This window comes from Python bivittatus, unplaced genomic scaffold (assembly GCF_059951505.1).
Source record: "Python bivittatus isolate LINGU-HERP-01145 unplaced genomic scaffold, Pbiv_v1 ctg000980_np1212, whole genome shotgun sequence".
Classification (NCBI taxonomy): domain Eukaryota; kingdom Metazoa; phylum Chordata; class Lepidosauria; order Squamata; family Pythonidae; genus Python; species Python bivittatus.
This window is the reverse complement of record NW_028277125.1, coordinates 10,393,296-10,414,947: the sequence shown is the minus strand read 5'-3', so window position 1 is coordinate 10,414,947 and position 21,652 is coordinate 10,393,296. Positions and strand designations below refer to the sequence as shown.

General features: G+C 40.3%; 1 protein-coding gene across 2 annotated transcripts in view; it reads left to right on the top strand.

Moving 5' to 3' along the window:
* Positions 1 to 11,165: 11,165 nt before the first annotated feature.
* PIK3CA (phosphatidylinositol-4,5-bisphosphate 3-kinase catalytic subunit alpha) overlaps positions 11,166 to 21,652 on the top strand; it is a 47,759-nt gene continuing 37,272 nt past the window's right edge. For both annotated transcript variants that reach the window (XM_088132699.1, XM_088132698.1), the window contains exon 1: positions 11,166 to 11,584. The gene's annotated coding sequence lies outside the window, so the exon portion shown is untranslated. The remainder of the gene's footprint in view (positions 11,585 to 21,652) is intronic.

Below are 21,652 nucleotides of genomic sequence, written 5' to 3'. Positions count from 1 at the left end.
CCGGGCGCACTGGACTACAACTCCCAGAATGCCGGCGGATTCCCAGGACCGAAGCCCAATATACTTGAGAAGTCCCGGGGGGGGCGGGGGCGGACCGCTCTAAGGGTGCCTCGATTGGAGAGCCGGTTAGGAGTCATCTGTTCCTCTCATGGCGCGTGGCTCAATTTAAGCCACCGTTACGCTGAACCGCGGCTGGAGATGCCCGATGCTAAACCCTAAATCGTGGTGTAGAAGCCACGGTGGATGGGTTGACGCAACACGCTAACCGATATCAAAGGGATCACGGTGCAGTTCAGCGTGTGCCCCGAGCCTCTTGTAAGGGTTTCCAGACGATTGCTGTTTTTCCCACAGCAAAGGAAGACAGCGTGGCCTTGCAGCCACCGAAAGAGTAACTCTTTTATTCCGGCATATACTTCTACAAAAGGAGTATTGCTTTAAAAGGAGAATCAGGGAGTGGTACAGGGCCATTTAGGGTTTTGAATCCCAACCCTTCCCCTGTTGAGCGCAGGGACGGAAATTAAAACATCCGCCTACCGAATACTGTAACGAGGCTGTCCTATCTGCGCTGCAAAAATCTAGAGGATCACTAGATGGCGCTGAATTCTCAGAGTCTCTCTGCTATCACCCGGGGTTGCCTGCCCCGGAGTTTGCAGCCCAGACAAGGGGTCTACGCCGGAAACCACCAGCGCAGTGGAGCTCCCCCCACCCCACCCCTTAGTAGTAATTACTGTAATACACCTTCTTAGAAGTGGCTATTTTTTCCTCATTATGTGATAACCTTATACAGTCAGCATAATGTGGTTTCTTTGCCTTTGAGATAGTTCGTAAGCCATGATGTATAGCTTCATGGGATTACACACCTAGCAAATTATGATTCCCTAAATAAGGCTTAGTATGATGTTTAAACTCAAGCTGGTTTATTTAACAATAGATTACTGAATAATTGGCTTTATGAACCTAATCGTTCCCTGCAATTCAAGCATCAAGTTATTCCAGAAGACTCTTCTATAGAGAATGCTTCGGGCATTGAAACATGCTATCAAAATGCTAAATTGTTTTTTTTTTTTAGCCATTAGCCTTGCAGCTGCTGCACATTAAGCATTCTGACAATAAAATCACACTACAGCATATGACAATCAGGACATTCTATTCCCCCCCCACCCCCCACCCCCCCATCAGATCTGGGCTGCCAAAACCAACAGGACCAGCAGATAGCAGCAAAGTTTATAAACCATGTTACTCTGCTCCCACCTAGCGGGCTTCTAGATGTTTGCAGCCCAGATCTCATTTAGCTTCAAGGTGCCCAACATCTGTAAAAAAAAATATAGATGTTTTACACCAAATAACCATTTGACAGTGGTAACAGAAACACTGAAACTTAGCCTTGTTTCTACATATCGCAATAGCAGGAGTCATCCAGGCAGTGTCCGAATGCAGCAGTGTTGCTGTCAGTTGCTTGGTGTTCATATACCCAAGCGGCGTGTCATGATTTATCCTTTCTTCTGAAATGAATAAACAGCTGAGGCTGAAATTCTTTTTAAAGGAGCCTAATGCGAATTAGAATATTACTGCAGAAGAACCAGTGCTGTCAACAAGTGATGCTTATTAAAATATATTACATGCAAAGGAAAATAAAGTATTAAAATGTATTTTATTTAATATTTCTGTTTTCCTAAAAACAGAACAGCCATGTGTTCTGCATGACCAAATTGCTTGAATGTCCTGTTCCTTGCACTTTTCATGAAAAAAAAAATCCTAATTCAAATGTTTGCAAACAACACATATCAACAATCCCCGCCAAGATCAGGTGAGGATTTTTCCATTCAGTGTCATACAATAATTCTTTTGGCAGCTCCCATGATGAAAATGTCTACAATTCTTGATGAGCTGATATATTTTAGAAAGTGTGAAAAGGAATATAGCCAAGAGGAATACATGTATCTCTAATATACAACAGATTAAATCCATATTAATTATCCTGTTGATTTCAAATCCAGCCCAAAAGGTAGCATTAATAAGGCAAATCCAAACCATATGAATTAATATTCAACTTCCTGAATTGTGTCTCCATCAGGAAGGCAATTGCAACTAAACCTTATTCAATATTCGCTGAGACATGAAATATGCAAAGCACATTAACTTCATTTAGGATTTTAAAAAAATTAAGATCACGTTCTTCAAGCAACCATCCATTGTTTGACCAGGACAGGACACTGAAACTCATTATTCCAAATTTTGCAAAAAATAATTGATGTACCTAGCTTTCATCAACTTTCTTCAGCTTTTTAAAAAAATAGGATGCTGACTTGGGTGGTTCAATGGATTTTTCCACAATGTTGTCTACTGTTAGATAAGAAACTGGCAACAGGATTAAACAGTCCAAATAAGAAGTGTCTGGGTTGAATTAAACCGTGTGAAACAACACATTGAAGTAAGTGCAACTTGCTTTTTAGTTTTATAAAAGTTTCATCAGAACTGTGTAAATCCAAGTAATCATATTATGAGAGGCCAGTTTACATAGAAAATGGGTATTCAATATTTTTAAAGCTTTTCATAGGTAACAACTCAACATCATATCTGCAATCCAGTATTTTCCATATCTATCTATCTATCTATCTATCCATCCATCCATCCATCCATCCATCCATCCATCCATCGGCATTAAGTGCAGATGTTCAAGCAGATCATCACGCAAACAGGAACCCCAGTACTTGCCAGGATTTCTATGTGGGTCAGATAATATTTATCGAACTGAGTCCAAAGAGGAGCTGAATTTGGAAGTTCATCACTGCAGCCAATAATGAAAGCTACAAATAAATGCCCAATAAGTCTGAAAGTGTGGAAAATTAAAATAATATCTCCTAACAGGTGACTGTAATTTACATAATAAAAATCACACAGGATATTCTTACCAAACAAAATAATTTAATATCATAAAAATTCACTTAAAATACAGTAGTGTGATAAATACTGCAATGACAGGAAGATTTCTCAAAATGTAAATCAACCTAGCAGTTAAATGATCTTAATTACATCTATCTTATCTTACATACTGCAAAGAATTTCCAAACCATCTGCCTAGCTCTTCTTTCATTTATATCAAAATAGGAAATAAATTCTAATTTATCACTTGAGAAAACTTCCTAGGGATATTTATATCAAGATAAACAAAGAATATGACCTAAAACTTCAATCCCTATACTTGTGAAAATTATTGCTACAATCCACTCCCATTAGGTCTAATTTACTTCACTTAATACAACAATTAGAGAGAATAACAATTTCTTTTACCAATGGAACAGTTTAGGAACAGAAATTATTAGTCTGTCCATAAAATCATCAGCATACAGCATAAAATATCAGCATAAAATATTTCATATTTTCAGAATTTCTAATAATCTTAGCAAGAGATTGCAAAGCCAGATATAAGAAAAGGAGAAAGAAAATATCCTTGGCGTGGACCATGATATTAATGCAGTGTTGTCCAAACTTGGTCACTTTAAGATGAGTGGACTTCAACTCCCAGAATTCCCCAGCCAGCCATGCTGGCTAGGGAATTCTGGGAGTTGAAGTCCACTCATCTTAAAGTGGCTAAGTTTGGACAATACTGTATTAATGTAACAAACAGCAAACTCATCATTTGTAATGATTCATGACTGAAGGGTGAAATGAACCACCTCATTCCAAAATATACCACTTTGGGGAAATCCAAAATAAATCAAACTTTTTGCATCAAAGGCATTCTCAATAAGCATAGAAACTATCATTTATAGCTGGTACTGTTTATTTTGAATTAAGAACATTAATTAAAAAACTATTTTTGTCAAAATCTTGAGAACTCATACCAAGAAGCCCAGGAGAGGATGCATATAGTATACATCACACATCTTACAGACCAAAGTAGTTGTTACAATCTTTGTATCACTGTTCGTCAAAGAATTAGATCTCTAATTAGAACTTTGCCCAGCTTGAAAAAAATCTCAAAACTTGCCTTATTAAAACTAAAGGGTAGAAGTTCATCTGAAAAGGTTTCACTAAATGCTTCCAATAACATAGGAGGCTGATATGCCAAGAGGCTTTCCCAGTTTCAGAGATTTGTAGTGACAATTTATTGACGCAAAAGAGGTAAAATTAGTAATCTGGATCTGTGATATATCCAGAAACTGTACAGACTTTCCCATATGTATCCAAAACAGAAGATATAATATAATGTTGCTTCATTTGCTTAAATATAAAGACTGCCTAGATTTCTCTCACCTTTTCCAATATTGTTGCTTGGTGCAACATAATAAAATTCTATTAGAAAACTTGTTAAATTTCCTATTTGTTAGGGAACAAGGATCTATATCATTCAGGAGATAGATGGGATTAGTAAAGTTTTTTTAAAAAATTTTCTTCTCCAGAAACATAACTAATTATTTCTTTTAATAAGAAATATATGAAATAATTTGACCTTGAATACTTTGACAGTATCCCATAACCACAATGTAACCAGGTTATTGCCTATACCATCCAAAAAGGTAGAAACCTTCTCCTGTTAGAACTGCCTAATAAATGCTTTATCATTCAACAAAAATATATTCAACATCCATTTAAATAGAGGTATTTTAAATGTTGCTGAATAAGGTTATACATTTCAAAATGCTATGATCTGAAATGGTAACAGCATATGTGTCACGAGTTCTAACTTTACATAGCAAGAAACAAGGTAACAGGAAATAATTTAAATGAAAATAATTTCTGTTTATTCAAGAAAGGAAATACATCCACATTGGGAAAAGGTTTAACAGAATGACCAACAAATACTAAATTAGATTCATGTGAAATCTTGTAAACTAATACAAATCTGAGAATATAACTGGGTACAGGGTTCTTTCACTTCAAAACAAGATCTAAAATATAATTCAGATTGCATCATAGTAATTGTAGTAGTTTCAGTCCCCCAAAAAGTATTTTAAAAAATCAGTAAAGTGATAAAATGAAAAGAACTGTAATCCCTGATCTGAAGCAGTTCAAAATTACATAAAATACCCTATCAACCCTTACATAATTTCATAAGATAATAATAATAGTTACTGTTACTATTGTACAGAGCAATGAGGAAAGAAGGAAAAAAAGGTTCTGTTAATGAACTATTATAATATATGGCTCTTAAATGAAGACTACTGTAAATAGGAAGAGCGAGGGAAGGAAAAATAGGCAAAGCACACCTGCAAAAGGAACCATAGTTTGTCACCTCTCCTTCCAGTGAAGGACAGATTTGGCATTAAAAAGGACAGAGTTGGCATTTTTAAAAACTCCCCTCACCCCTATAGATGGTAGGTGTCTTCCTCAGTCTCGGGTCTGCTACCAGAGGCCTGGGAGTTTGAGGGTTCTTGCACAGTATCTTAGCTGTTCCTAGCACTGCACTCTTCTGGACAGAGAGCTCTGATGTTGCTCCTGGGATCTGTTGGATCCACTCTCCCAGCTTGGGAGTCACAGCCCCGAGTGCTCCTACCACCACTGGGACCACTTTGGCCTTTATTTTCCACATCCTCTCTAGCTCCTCCTTCAGGCCCTGGTACTTCTCAGCTTCTCATACTCCTTCTTCCTGATGTTGCTGTCACTTGGCAAACTATATCTATCACCAATGCTGTCTTTTGATCTTTGTCTACTACCACAATATCTGGTTGACTGGCCAGTACCTGCCTGTCCATCTGGATCTGGAAGTCCCACAGGATCTTATCCCTGTTATTCTCCACAACCTTCTGTGGAATCTTCCACCTGGACTTGGGAGGGTCTAGCCCATATACTGTGCAGATAATCCTGTACACGATGCCAGTTACTTGGTTGTGCTGTTCAGTGTATGCTGTTCCTGCCTGCATCTTCCACCCTGCCACTATGTGTTAGACTGTCTCTGAAGCCTCTCTGCACAGCCTGCACCTTGGTCCTGTCTAGTGTGGTAGATCCCTACTTCCGTGGATCTGGTGCTTAGAGCCTGTTCTCGTGCTGCTATGATCAGTGCCTCCATGCTGTCTTTTAGTCCAACCCTTTCCAGCTACTGGTAGGATTTCCCAATGTCAGCCACCTCATCTATCTGTCAATGGTACATCCCATGCAGAGGCTTATCTTGCCATGGCACTTCCTCTGCTTTAACTTCCTCCCATGCTTTCTGCTGCCTCAAGCATTCTCTCAACAGCTCATCTTTGGGTACCATCTTACTGAAATACTCCTGGATGCTCTGGGTTTCATCCAGAACAGTTGCTTTGACACTCACCAGACCCCACCCGCCCTTTTTCCAGCTGGTGTACAGTCTCTGGGTGTTGGACTTGGGGTGACAGCCTCTGCACTTTGTGAGGTGCTTCCAGGTCTTCGCATTGGCAGCCTCCATGTCTTCCTTTGGCCAGCTCATTATACTGGCAGGGTATCTGATGACAAGCAGGGCATATATGTTGATGGCATGGATCTTATTCTTCCCATCAAGCTGGCATATTGGTATATGCCACAGTTGTACAAGCTGTCTTAAATTGACTTCCAGTGTTGTCTTCCACAATCTCACTGAGTTCTTGAGGAAGGTCCTTAGCGTCCTGTTGACTTTGTATACTGCCAGGCATTCACAGATCCATGGGTCTGGCATTGAGTCATAAGCTTTCTTGTAGTCAGTCCAGGCTGTGCTCAGATTGGTCTTTCTAGACCTTGAGTCTTGGGCGACTGCTCTATTTATGAGCAACTGGTATTTTGAGCCTCTGTTGTTGTTCCCAATGCCCTTCTGAGCTGTGCTCATATACTGGCCCATATGGTCCTGTAGCTTGGTGGCTATGATGCCTGTTAGGACTTTCCATGTTGTGGCGAGGCAAGTTATTGGCTGATGCTGTTCCCTTTTGGGGGTCTTTCATGATCAGCACTGTCTTTTCTTGTGTTAGCCAGCCTGGGTGGGAGCCTGCTGGTAGCAGCTGGTTCATCTGTGCTGCTAGGCATTCATGCACTGCTGTTAGTTTCTTTAGCCAATAGGTGTGGATCATGTCCCGGCCATATGTAACTAGCTGTTTCTCAATTAGTGTGGATGTAGGTCTTCTACCTATCCATAGTTCCCTCATACATTTCATATATCCCCTCTCATTAGGTCTACTGTTGTAGTAGCATTCCATCAATTTCAGATTCCCTTGTCTTGTCCATGTATGGCTTGTATGTATGTATGTGTATGTACACATACATACACACACACACACACAATTTGTACACTGCCCAACTGCCAACAACTCTGGGTGGTTAATGCTTAATTAGGAACTAGATATTTAAAAAAAGAAGCTTCATAGCCTGGATTTTAAGATGCACTGTCTTGGAAGATATCTCTAGTTAGTTGTAATTATTCTGTCCTTCTATTTGCTCCTGAGTGGGCTTCAAAATCTTGATGTTGACTTAAGGTCCCTAAATGGCTGGAAGCCTCACTTGATCCTCCCTAAGGGCAGAACCTGGAATAGAGTAATGCAGAGCAATAAGCCCATTATTATGGAATTGTTTGCTTTAGATGTGAGATCTTTGATTAGGGTTCATTAGGGCTTAAATACTATTGCGGACAATAATTTTGATACTGCCATCACGTTAAATAATATTCATATTATTATTATTATTATCCAGGACCGCTTCAATGGAATTTCTATAATTAAAACTCGGATCACTCTGAAAGAAAGCTGGTTTGGTCTAGTGGTTAAGAGACTGGACTAGGATTAGGGAAATTTAAATTCGAATCCTGCTTTAGGCACAGGAGCCAACTGGATGATTTCAGGCTGGTCACTTTCTCTCAGCTCTAAGAAGGAGGCAGTGACAAACTACTTCTGAAATTGTTGCCTGGATAACTGCATAGACTGGCCCCTGTACTCACCAGGAGTCAAGTCTGACTCAAAGGCAGAAAAGAAAACAAACCAACCAACCTCTTAATAGTAAATGCTGTAGACTAGCTATAACTTTCACATGTAGTCTCATTTGGCTGACCACTTCTCATCTTCCTTGTTTAATGATGGATGACAATGTAGTACCAGCCCTATCAGTCCCAGCCCAGTCTGATTATTTCTAAACTCATTTCACAATCTTTGTTCTAAGGTTTCAAGCCCTAAACTGACTATTCTGAAAACAGCCTTTTTCAAAATGACCCTTGTTAATTATCAGAATCAGACAGTATAATTCCTAGTTAACTGCTTCCAAGGCACACATTAGAAAGGGCTTTCTATTCTGTAGGCTATTTCAATGGAAGCATGTATACGGCTTTTAGTAAAAATATGAAGATGTGTCTTTCTAATTTAGCTTTTCCCTGACTCTCTTTTCTTTTTAAAGTGGTTTAAGATAATATTTTTAATATTATTTGTTACACATTCGCCCAGATGGCATTTCAGTGGAAATGCTATGTAAAAGTATAAACATCACAAAACTAGGATTTTTTTTTAAAGGTGATAGCCAGATGCCTTCATAAGTGGAAAAATGTCCTTGGGTTCCAACATCTAACTAATAAACCATATTGCTGTTTCCATAGCTTGTGCATTTCTTTCATTTTTTGGAATGTGCATATATAACGGGTTACCTGAGGGACCATCTCACCCCCGTCACATCAACCCATTCCACCCAGTCAACCACAGAGGTATGCTCTGGACCCCGTCAATGAAAGAAGGTTGACTGGTGGGGCCCAGAAGGAGAGCCTTCTCTGCCATGGCCCCCACCCTATGGAATACTCTCCCCCGAGAGGTGAGGCAGTCCCCTACTCTCTCAACCTTCCGGAAAGCAGTTAAGACCTGGCTCTGCCAACTTGCATGGGGCAAGAAAAGGGGCAACCAACCCTGGGAGTGACTAGCACCTTGAAGATGCTCCCATATGTTAACATCCTTTCTACCAGCAGCACCTTGGAAGATATTATTATTTATGTATGAATATGGTTTTTACTGTATTTTTATTGTATTTTAATTTAATTTTTTTGTTTTTACTGAAAACTGCCCAGAGTCACTTCCTAGTGACCAAATTTGAAATATAAATAAATAAATAACTTATCTACTGTATGTAAACTAATTGATAAAATTCATCAGTTCTCTCTCTTTGTAGCTGTATCCAGCATTATGTCAAGTTCATCATTTCTGGTAAAAGGAATAGCCCAATTATTCCAAGATCTATAATAAGTACATGTTTTTAATGGTTGGCATTTTGGAATTTCCATTTGGTACACAGATGAGTAACCATTATATATTCTACTATCTGACAATATCAGTCAACAGGTGATGAGTAATTACAAATCACTGCCTCCTTGCCCTTCCAAAGCATGGCTCCACCAGGGACCCTCCAAAAATCCTTAAGGAATCACAGGGAGTAACCCATGATGATTCAGTGCAGGATGACTAACTATATCCTTTTTATATTTGTATGCTACAAAAGCTGGCTGGGAGCCTTCTTGCCACCCGTGATAAGAAAAATACATTAAGAACAATTCTTGGGGACTGCTTCAACAGGGGCAACTTTCTCCCAGCAGAAAACTTCACCAATTGTAGCTTTCACTAGCAGCTCTCAAAGATATAGGCACATTGCCAAATGCTTCCACCCTAACCAGCTACTCGATTTAAGGTTGCTATCTATCATCCTCCTGATGAAATAAAGGAAGTAGCCCACCAGATGCTGACTTATAATGCCCAGCTGCTCTACCCATTTCAGCCAAGGGTGAGGGATGCGATATTCAGGATTATCTGGCATGGGTTTGATTACGTGCCATGAAGTCAGTATTGATGCTTAGTGACCATACTGATAGATAGTGAGCCAGTTTGGTGTAGTGGTGAAGGTGCTGGGCTAGAAACCAGGAGACTGTGAGTTCTAGGCCTTCCTTAGGCATGAAAGCTGGCTGGGTGACTTTAGGCCAGTCACTCTCTCAGAGTTGTTGTTGCGGGGAAAAGAGGAGGCAGGAGTATTAGGTATGTTTGCTGCCTTGAGTTATATATATAAAAAGGCAGAATAAAAAAACCTACTCATGGTCACTCATGCCCTAGTCACCTCCTGCTTAGACTACTGCAATGCGCTCTACATGGGGCTGCCCTTGAAGAGTATCCGGAAACTTCAGCTGGTGCAAAATGCAGTGGCGCGAGCAGTTATGCATGTTTGTAGTAGAATACACGTTACACCTCTGCTTCACGAGCTGCATTGGTTATCAGTTTGTTTCTGGGTCCAACTCAAGGTGCTGGTGTTGACCTTTAAACCTTCATGGCATGGGGCCAGGCTATCTGAGGGAACGCCTCTCCCCGATTTCATCTGCCCGTCCTACCAGATCCAGCAGAGAGGGCATGTTATGGGTTCCATTGCCTAGGAAGCTACATTTGGCAGGCCCCAGGCAGTGGGCCTTTTCTGCTATGGTCCTTGCGCTGTGGAATCTTCTCCCCTCTGAGATGAGACTGGCCACGTCATTGTTGAGCTTCCGGAGGTCCCTTAAGTCATGCCAGCAGGCCTGGGGACCCCAAGGGACGGGGGAATTAGTGAGATGGCTCCATTATTTTTAACTTCCTTTTATTCTCTGTTTTATTTTGGTTTATATATTTTTAATGTATTTTACTGTTTTTAGCTTTGTTGTACGCTGCCCAGAGTCACCTGAGGTGAGATGGGTGGCTGAATAAATTGATTTAATAATAATAATAATAATAATACTCTAATAATAATAATAATAATAATAATAATCTTCTTCTTCTTCTTCTTCTTCTTCTTTCTTCTTCTCTAGGATGGGTTTGCACATCCTAATTCAAGACCAAGAAACCACATTCTAAGTTGGCCTGTTCTGTAACTGTAGCTTTTGGGATCTATAAATCCTGACTTATGGCATAGCACACCATGCTATTCCCTATAGACTGTGGCTTACTCAACACACCATAGTTAGGCAAACCAAGACTTATTACAGTGTGTGGGTCAGATTTTTCCACCCCCTGGTTCCCCATTTCGCCACCTTTCCCTCTCTCCCCACCCGCACCTCTCAAAACACCGCGCTTGCGTCAGTGGCAGACGCATGCGCCTTGGAAGCCGATCGGTGCTTATGATTGGATTTCCCACCCCCGCGCGCTCTCTCTCTCGCCCTTCCCCCTTCTTCCCAACGGCTGTTCCTGGGTCTGCATCCGGGGTCGCCTCTTTTCGCTTCCTGTTTGGAGGGGGAGGGGCGTAGGTGGGTGTTTTTGTTTGTTTGTAGGGTGGAGCGAAGGCGGAAGGAAGAAAAGAAGGAAAGGGGAGGGGAGGCGGGAGGAGGTGGAAAGAAAGGGGGGAAGAAAAGAAAGAAAGAAAAAGAAAGAAAGAAAGAAAAACCCCAATGGGAAACCCAACCACCTGCGCTGGTGCGCGCGCGGGGCCGCAGGGCTCAGTCCGCTGAAAAAAGAGAGGGAGCGCGAGCGGCGCGCCCGCGGGGCTGTCAAACGCCGAGGGCAGCGTGCGCGCGCGCGCGCGCCCACCGGCCCGCCTCCCCGCCGGCCCGCTGGAACCTTCGGAGGAGCGGGCGACCCCGGGCGGCGGCGGTGTCTGAGGGAAGCGGGGTGAGGAGCCCCGCCGCCCCCTCCGCGTTCTCGTCCCCGGACGCCTCAGCTGCGGTCCACCGAGGCTAGCCAAGGTGAGCGAGCCGGCGGGGTGGTGGTCCGCAGCCGGGAACCGAGAGGGGCGGGGGGAGACGTCCGCAGTCGCGGAAGGGGGCTTTGGGGCCAACCCACTTCCTGGAAAGGCTGCCGGATCCCCTCCGCCTTCGGCTTGGAGGACCTCGCCGGGAAACCAGCGCTTCTGTGGAGGAAGCAGCGGCGCTCATACCCCGGCGCTTTGGGCGACGAATGGCGGGGAAGGGGCGAGGGGAAGCCCACGCGGGGGTGGGAGGCCGAGAGCTCCGTTGGGCTCCCCAGGCAGGCATCCTTCGCCCGGTGGGTGCTGTCTCGCCGCCTCGGCCTTTCTAAGCTGCTATGATCTTCAACCTCCCTGGCTTATTCATCATGTGCGGGCTTAGGGCTTCGCCTGCCGGTTTTCCCTCTCCTTGCTTCATCTTATTGTCCTCCTTTCGCACCTGCTGAAATAGGAAAGCTATTTTCAGCCTTAAAAATCCACCTCCGGGCCCAAGGAGTTATTTAGCTGTGGTTGGGAAATCTCATTCCCACCCACCACAGACACACACAACCGCTGTCACCAGCTGATCCTTCGCTTATTTATTTCGTTTTCATTCCATCCTGATTTCAAGAGGCTTAAGGGTCTTGCTGGCATTCTCTGAAATAGGGGTCTCCCATGGTCTTACTTGGGGCTCGGGGAAGCCTGCAAAATGAATCTAGACTAAGGCTTTCCAAACTTTGTGATACACTACTGTGTCCCCTGAAAATGGCAAATAAGTTTGTGTGATATTCCTATGAATATTAATAATGATTTTATTGGCTTGCCGTTCAGCAAGAAATAAACATGCCATTTACTTTTAGGAATTATGTTTTATTTATTGCGTTTATTTATTTCAGTCAATTTATATGGCTGCCCATCGCACAACAGCAACTCTGGCTGGCTGACATAAATTTAAAATTCAATAGAAAAAGAATAATAAATATGCATAGAATAGTGGCTGAGGGCAACAACAGTCACTACAATAGCATCCATCTCACAGATCCCTATACTTCAATAAAAGTAGATACAGCAGCGCAGAGTTCTAAAATAAAAAGAATAAAAATATTGAACTTCATTACAGCCACTCCAGAGAATACAGCACTACTATGCTGTACTGAAAGAGCTGTCAAATATTTGTTAGAGTAGTTGATTCTGCTGTCGATGGCCAGTGACTATAGATCACCAAAATGTGAAAATTTGTAACCATATTACGTTGAAATTAGAGTTTTGGCCATTTCATTTACATTAATAATCCCTATCTGTGAAATACATTAAAACTCTTGTAACCCACAATTTGAGGACTCTTGAGTTATCTGGGTTTCCTTTTGGCAGTCTAGTGGTTGCCTGGTTTTTGCAGCCCCCATCTGATAACTCTGCATTTCTAGTAATAGTATCTATTTATCTCTCATCAACAGAAATTCATGCAGTCTTATTTTTTTCTTCTTCAGCTTTCTTTCCATCTCACTGTTTCCCTCCTTGCACAATATTAGAGATAACTCTGTTACAGGAAAGCCAAAAGGGCGTGGGAACTTTAAGGGGAATACATTTATAATGCAGTAAGTATTTTTCAGCCTTCCCTAAACTGATCCCTTCCAGAAGTGTTAAGCTTTCAACTCCCATAATTCCTGGGTAGTATGGCTGTAGACTGAAAATTATGGGAGTTGATCCAGCCGCATCCAGAGAGTATCACATTGGAGAAGACTGTCCTACTTGGCATTACAAGATGTCAGTAGAAGATTGTGGTCCAGTAAACATATTGAGGTCACATCTTAGACATACTATCTCAGGAGTACAACTTAGTTTTCTACAAGGCTGCTGCATATTGTGGATGTGCCTTCCTTTTGTTTATTCATCCAAGCTTTCTCATAAGGTTTCTGATATCCAATATGAATGTGTTTTCCTCCTCTCTAAATGAGGGCAGGGGTAGCGGGGTCGTCAGGTCCCTATTTCTTTATTTCCACTCTGCCATGTGATGACCTCCTTGTTTTCCTGTTTCCTGGATCTTCTATTTCTGTGGGCTGTCCTTCCCCAATCCTGTTTTTGCACGTTTACCCCTTCTCTCTTGATTCTCATATATCCTTTTACACTGTCTGTTCTTTTTACAAGAGCAGTTGTAGATGAATGAAAAAAAGGATACTATTCTCTTTCCAATTTTTTAGTTGTGTGGAATGTTTACCTGGCTGCCTAGGTAATGTGGTTGGGAAAAACAGTAAAAACTGGAGGGTTGCAAATATTGTTTATTTACCAGTATAATTTTCAACAACAAGAACCTGTCCCTTGCCATTTAGAGTGTTTCCATTTGCGTAAACAAACCTGAGTAATTTCAGTCAGACTAGTAGGACAAAAATGTAGTTGATTACACCTTGCTCCATTTATTATTGCAGCAGTCTGGAATTCGCTCTTGTGATTAACATAAGATGAGAGGAACATGGTTTCTATAAACACTGGAAGCTGCTTCTTATGTAAACATTGACTTGAAAAAACACATTTAGAAAGGCTTTAGAAACAGGATCATGATATCAAAGGCAAATCTTATCAATGAGGGTATTTATATATAGCTCAGAACCACATTCCTTCCCATTCTTAAATTATATCATCAAATATATCCATGATACCTGAAAAACAAATTGTACCTTTTTATTGTATTCTTGTGAACATTGATGCATAACTCAAAAACTGGCACTGTGGCACTACAATAGGAAAATCTCTTTAAAGTTGTTTTATAGACCTCCTTTATATTTTACAAAGCATGATTTGTATGTATACTGTATACATTATCAGTATACTATATGTATACTTATTTTCATCCTTAGGTGGAATACTGACCTGAATAATCTGTCCTTATTAATACTGCTGCTATTATCCACATAATACTGGATATAAAATACTGTGTTTCACGTAATATATAGACTGGCATTGTTTGGCTTTCTTTGGCTTGCTATCTTTTTAATGCATTGTTTGGCTTACTGTCTTTTTAATGCATATTAATTGTAGGTGATGCCAATACTATTTTAATTATTACAAAGAACATCAGAAATGACTTAATAGAGATAATTCATAGGTGTAAATATTTGAGTAACTATGATAATATTGTTATCTGTTGTAAAAACATAGGTGAAATGCTATGGTCAAAGCTAAATAGACAATAGCAAAGAATATACTGTGGTCGTCAAAGAGTGCAAATTCATATGACTAATTCCAGCCCTTCCACACAGCACTATTCCTACTCCATTTCTATCCCCAATCCATTTGGAAACCAGCCATGCAGTCATCTTCACTGCTGCCACTCTTGGAACACTGAGAACATACAGATACCTCTTTGAATCCATGCTCCCTCCAGCTGACCAGTAGAATGGCACAAAATTGTCATTTGGCCAGTGCCCTGCCGGTTGAGCTATTGCAGCCCTTCCCTTAATAATAATCCCCTTATCAGTGCTCCACGCTGAAAAGAAAATACATTGCAGATGTATTTTCCTTCAGCAAGACTTGTTCTTCTATGTGCTTTGTTTTTTAAAAAATAATGTTTCCACCAATGTGCTTGGAACCAATGTTAATGTGACCAGCTTATAATTTTTCAGATCTTCACTGGGTCCCCTTTTAAACAGTGGTGGCACACTGGTTGCCCTCTAATCCTCTGGAACTGAGCCCAGTTTGAGGACAAGTGGCATATTTTTGCTCTGATGCTAGTGAGTTCACATTTGAGTTCTTTTAAAAACTCTTGGGTGGTTCAGGAGTCTATGATTCATTATTACTGTTGATTGCCCCAAGACCTGAGTTGTTACTGCCCGACCATAAAAATGTCATTCCCTTTGCACTTAAAATCCAATTAAGAGCTGTGAAGGCTGCATGGTGAAATGATACCTTCTTGTATGTTTTTCTAACCAGGTGCTTGATAGAGAGAGTCAGGACAAGTGGCCTGGCAAGGAGGGGTTGTAAAGAGAACTTCTAAGGGAAGAATCCAAAGTCTCCAAGTCTGAGTTATCAGTGATATTAATGGGCACTCTCCTACTTTCACTAATACCAATATATTTAACTGAAAATTGTCATGGCACTATATTGTTCAAGTTACTCAAACATTATGTTTGTAAGTGACAGAGGAAAATGGCGGCATACTCCTGGAAACCTAGAGGGATTAATTTGGCACACTGCAAAGAACGAATACTGTAGTGAAATATCTATGGGTATCACTGAAGGAAATAGCCTGAGCACAACTATGATGTTCTAGCATATATCTTTCTTGGGTCTTCTCTAACACTGTGAGTGAGATCAATTGCAAGGTAGTAATGTCCTTTTTGAGCACTTATGCTAGTTTTGTGATACTCATAAATTTATTTCTTATGAGTTTGTAAATACTTAACAGAAATATTTTCTTCACTATATATTTCTTGAAACAAGGAGAATTCCAGTGTCAAAAACTTCATATTCATGTTCACTCTGATGTGTGAATAACCTGAAATCTTTAATACATAAGCTCTAAGTAAATATAAGTCCCTTTTGCATCTTAATGATATGTATATTCAATAAAATTTTCTCATTGTGTTAAAGGATCATAAACCTAAGTTTTATTGCATTGCCTCATTTGTACACAGTATTTTGTCTTATGTTGGGTACCAGATAGAAGTCTTTGAATTGTAGTTTGAACTTGGGCTTGACAGTACAGAATTTTGAGCAGGCCGGTGCAGAGACCAAAACAACATTACAGTGAATTGGTAATTGTATAGACATTTGTGCACAGCTAGGCACCTGCCCTCTGGAACATCACACTCCCTGAGATTTATTTGGCTCCAACCCTACCAGTATTTCAGAAGTTCTTAAAAACCTGGATGTTTCCTGTGGCCTTCTGTCTGAAGGTTGGGCAAGCCCCTCAGTGTATCTTGTTATGACTGTGGTCATATGGGTTGCATTTGATTGTCCTCAGATGCCATTGTGCTATTATAGTATTCTGTTAATTTATTCTACATTGTATTGTTGTCAGTTTTAATCCTAAATTCGCCACCCAGAGTCACAATTGCAAGATGAGCTTGGGGAATATCTTTGTTCCTTTTAGCAAATGTTAATTTGCTTATTTTAAGAACAGCTGTCCTTTTGTAAGAGAATCTGTAGACCAGTAAGAGATATAATAAGTAATATAGAGAGCTACAAATTAATATTCCTGATTACAAGAAGGTTCTACAGAGGGAAAATTATTTTCTGGAACTTAGCCTGAAGTATGGAATAAAAGGCTACAAGTTGAACACCCCAATTTCATAAATGGTACAGAGAAATTGAAGACAGAAGACTTAAGCACTGCATACCAAATCAAAATCAAACCTAGCATAAATTCCTAACTAAAACATCTTACCTATTTCTATGGAAATAGAAGACTCTTGAAACACTTATTTTCTAGTTTCAGTTACCTGGGCTTCCTTCAGCTTTTGGGGGAGATTCTCTTTTAGAGACTCCTGGGGAGATGGTAAATCCCACTTTCTTCCACCCTTGGTCCTGTAATTTATATATAATTTTATTCAAGATTATATAAAAAAGAAAAAAACTAATACAAACTAATATAAACATAGGAGAGAGAAAAGAGAAAGAAATCAAAGAAAGTTAAAAGTGCAAAAAAGAAAAAAAATAGAAAAGGAAGAAAAGAGAAAAAATAGGAAAGAAAGAAAAAAGATACGAAGAAGTTGCTTTCAATTTTCTTCATAGTAGTTATAGGTACAATTATAAATTTATATCTTACACCAAGGTTACAACACTCTCTTCTTTCTATAATCTGTCTAATCATCAAAATCAGAAATCATAAGTTCATTTTTTCCTGTTTCACGCAAAAAGTCTGTAAGGGGTTTCCAGTCAGCAATAAACATAGATGTTTTTTAATCCCACCTTTATTATTTTTGTAAGTAACTCAAGGCGGCAACCATACCTAATACTGTACTCCTTCCTCCTCCTATTTTACCCACAACAACAACCCTGTGAGGTGAGTTGGGCTGAGAGAGTTGCATGAAAGTCACCCAGCCAACTTTCATGCCTAAGGTGGGACTAAAACTCACAGTCTCCTGGTTTCTAGCCAGGTGCCTTAATCACTAGATGAAACTGGGTCTTAGTTGTAGAATTGTCAGTATTTTAAAATGCAGTTCATTTTATAGTTTGGAAAACCCAGATTCTAACAGTGCCACTGTTACTATGCAACAGATTAGCAAAGCCACAAAGTGAGCAGGCTAGCAATCCTGCCAGTTCTTGTACTGTGTTTTGGACTAAGATGCCTAACAAAAAGATGAAAACATTTTGTTCTTTTGCCTTTGGGATCTCTGGCAGAAATTTTGGCATATGGAACAGTTGTTTCACACAGGCAGGCATTTTTACTCCTGGGAAAGTGACTTGTGTTGTTGTCAGGCTGTTAATTTTTGAGAAATATTCTTGAATTCAGTAATCACTAACTGATGTTGAATATTGTATATATAGATGGCAATTGAAGAGGAAGGGAGGAAACAGAAAAGAACTTCCATTTGAACATTGCACAAGTTTTATTGTAATAAATTTTACCTGTGGGGAATTATTATTTCCTGAATGAGATATATTTGGTTCTAGAGCATGTTTTACTATTGTTACTATTAAAAATTGTTCTGTTATATTGTCGGATAGTTATAAAATATGTTGAGACTGGGATGTCTGTAGCTCCTACAGTAACACTGGTGGCAAGCCTTGGTGGGTTCCTCTCAGAGGTGGAGAATATGGTGTGTGAAACCAGTGAGGGTTTTGCAGATATATTTACCAAGCAGCTGTGACTGAATTGGTATATTGGGAGTGGTAGCTGTGGAAGTTTGTGGTGGTGTGCTGGCTTGGAGCAGTTTGGGCAGTAGGAGCAGGATTGGGGTGGGCAACATGTAGAATACCAGCTCAAGACTTGTAACTCTCCTGATGGTGGATGTCAGTTGATGTGGCCACCATGCTTTCTCCCTTGCAATCTGTTAGAGAAGAGGAGAAGACAGCCATTGGCCATCTGGAACATCAACCATGAAAGAGACCTGATTTTATGCTGCCTGCAAAAGTCACTTTTGACTGGTGTATGAAGACCATAAGACTAAGTACAATTTATTGGTAGAGTTGGATTGGATAGAGATGGCAGGGGAAATGGCCAGTTTCTTTCCAGGTGAGAGACAGGAAGCTATGCCCCTTCTCTTTGATATCAGTTAGTTTGTTGCCAGCTGGGGCAGATGTGACATAATCTGAGAATGGGGGATATTAAGATCTGTTCCTTGTTACGGTCAAGCCACTCTCTCATTGCTGTGGAGCCTCTCTTCAATCCCCCACCCTTCCAAAAGGATGGGCTTATCTGATCTGCTCATACTAAGCATCTGATAGATCTGCTTGATCCAGAGGGCACCTGGGGTGTTTCCTAAGCATCTGATGACAGTATGATCTGGGATTACAATTTTCCTAAGCACATTCCACAGCTTGACATGGTCAACACAATCAAGGGCCTTTCTATAATCAATGAAGCACATACTGACATTTTCTTAGTACTCTTTGGCTTTCTCAGTTATCCAGCATGCATCAGCAATAACATTGTTTATTCCAGGGCCAGTTTGGACACCCAGCATCTTCCTTTCCATATAAGGCTCTGATCTGCATTGGATGATCCTAAGCATTACTTTGCTAGCATGCAAAATTAAGGAGATTGTACAATAGTTTGCACACTCTGTTAAATCTCATTTCTTTGATATTGGTATATAAACTGACATCTTCCAATCTTTTGGCAAACTTCAGATTTACTGGCATAGTTTGGTTAGAACCTTTACTGATTCTTCTCCTGTTGCTTGTCATATTTCTGTAGATATTCCATGAATTCCTGTATCCTTCCAAATTGGTAATGACTAGAGTGCTACTCTAACTTCATATTCTAATACTAGAGGTTCTTATAAGTATGGAATATTTTTTCAGGTATCTTGGATGTTAACATTTCTACTGTACACAATTTTAGTATACTCTTACCATCTTTGTTTGATCTTCTTGGATTCAGATAATATCTGTCCATTAATATCCTTTAGCAGAGCCAGTTTGATGTAGTGGTTAAGGTATCAGGCTAGAAACCAAGACACCGTGAGTTCTAGTCCTGCCTTTAACATGAAGCCAGCTTGGGCTAGTCACTTTCTCTCAGCCCTAGGAAGGAGGCAATGGCAAAACACTTCTGAAATCTTGCCAAGAAAACTGCAGGGACTTGTCCAGGCAGTCACCAGGAGTCAACACTGACTTGAATGCATATACACACACACACAGACACACACATAGAGCGTCCTTTAGTTTATTAATTCAAGGTTGGAACCTCCTTCTGAGTTTGGAGATCTTTTGGAAGACTTTCCTTGTTTTCCTGTGTCTGTTTCCCTCTTTGATGTCTTTATAGATGTCATTGTAATGCTGCTTCTTGTCTCTCCTAACAGTTTTGTGAAATTTTTAAAGTTCCTCTCAGAAGTCTTCATCTTTCTTGGCTTTTGCTTCTCTTTACAATTTCTGCCATTTGATCTGAAATCCATTTTGCTTTCTTTTGTTTCTAGATCTCTGGCAATCTCTTTTCACATTCATCCCTAACAATTTACTTCATTTCATTCCATAGTTCTCTGGTTGCCTGTCAGTAAGGTTCAGGACTTCAAAGCAATTCATTCATATATACACACACACACGTGTATGTGTGTGTGTAAATTTCTACTGAAGTTTAAAAATACAATTAAGAAAAATTAAAGAAAAGGTGCAGAGAGAAGAAGAAAAAAAGAGGGAAGGGGAAAAAGTATTAAGGAAAAAGATAAAGAAATGACTTCCCCCTTCATCAAGACAAGTACAATTTCAGTAACTTACCACTTTCTCTAACATTTCATCCAAAAATCTTTTCATCGCCTATCTCACTTTTATATAAACTTTATTGCTTTTTAATTAATGACAAAAAAAGAAAAACAAAACACAAAAATAATAACACTATCAAGAAGGAAAAAAACATTAAAGTGCTGTTACAAAAAAGTGACAAAAATACAACAAAAGAAATAAAAACTTAGCATAGTATACTATTATAACAGTAAATAGTTACAAATCATATATATTTATCTAATGCAAATATTATTCAGATGCATATATACAGTGGTACCTCTACTTACGAACTTAATCTGTTCCGTGACTCTGATCGCAAGTCGAGTTGGTCACAAGTCGAAGTAAATTTTCCCATAAGGTTCAATGTAATTACCGTTAATCCATTCCAGCGTCCGCGGACCACGCATCAGGGGCGGAAAAACGGCCACTGACCACGCGTCAGGGCGGAAAAATGGCTGCGGACCACGTGGAACGGGCGGAAAAATGGCCGCGGACCACGTGGAACGGGCGGAAAATGGCTGCGGACCACGTGGCACGGGCGGGAAAATGGCCGCAGACCTTGTGGAACGGGGGGAAAATGGCCGCGGATCCGGTTCGTAAGTCGAGGCGAGTTCGTAAGTAGAGGTAAATTTTTGGGGCCAGAGCTGATCGTATCTCAAAATTTTCGTAAGTAGGGGTGTTCATAAGTAGAGGTACCACTGTATTTCCAATATATTTATGTGCCGATCATTTTTTTAACCTACTTTTTTTTATAAATGAGTCTCATATTTCATTATACTTGTCCATACAAAGTCTGCGTCTATAGGCAATCTGCTCATAAGTGGCAGGTGCAATCAGGTCTTCAATCCATTGAGTGAATGGGGCCATACATTTATCTTTCCAGTGCTGCATTATCAGTCTTAATACTACTTAGAATTTACTGGACTCCACTACGTTTGTATAGAAAAGGATTGTCAAAAACACCATTTGGTTGGAGATGTAATAAGGACAGTGCCTCTTTAAAGCATATGTTTTTACCATGTCCTATACTTACTAAATTCATATCATGGAAACTGGTTGGCTTTCTTCTTCTACTTTAGCTTGACTTGGAATTTACACATGGGCAGTTCATGAACTGTGCACTATCAAATCCTGGTAACCTTTTTGCTGTTAAAACCAAACTCTTCTATTTCATTGAACTAATAGTATAGCCAATCTGATTTCTGTATATCCA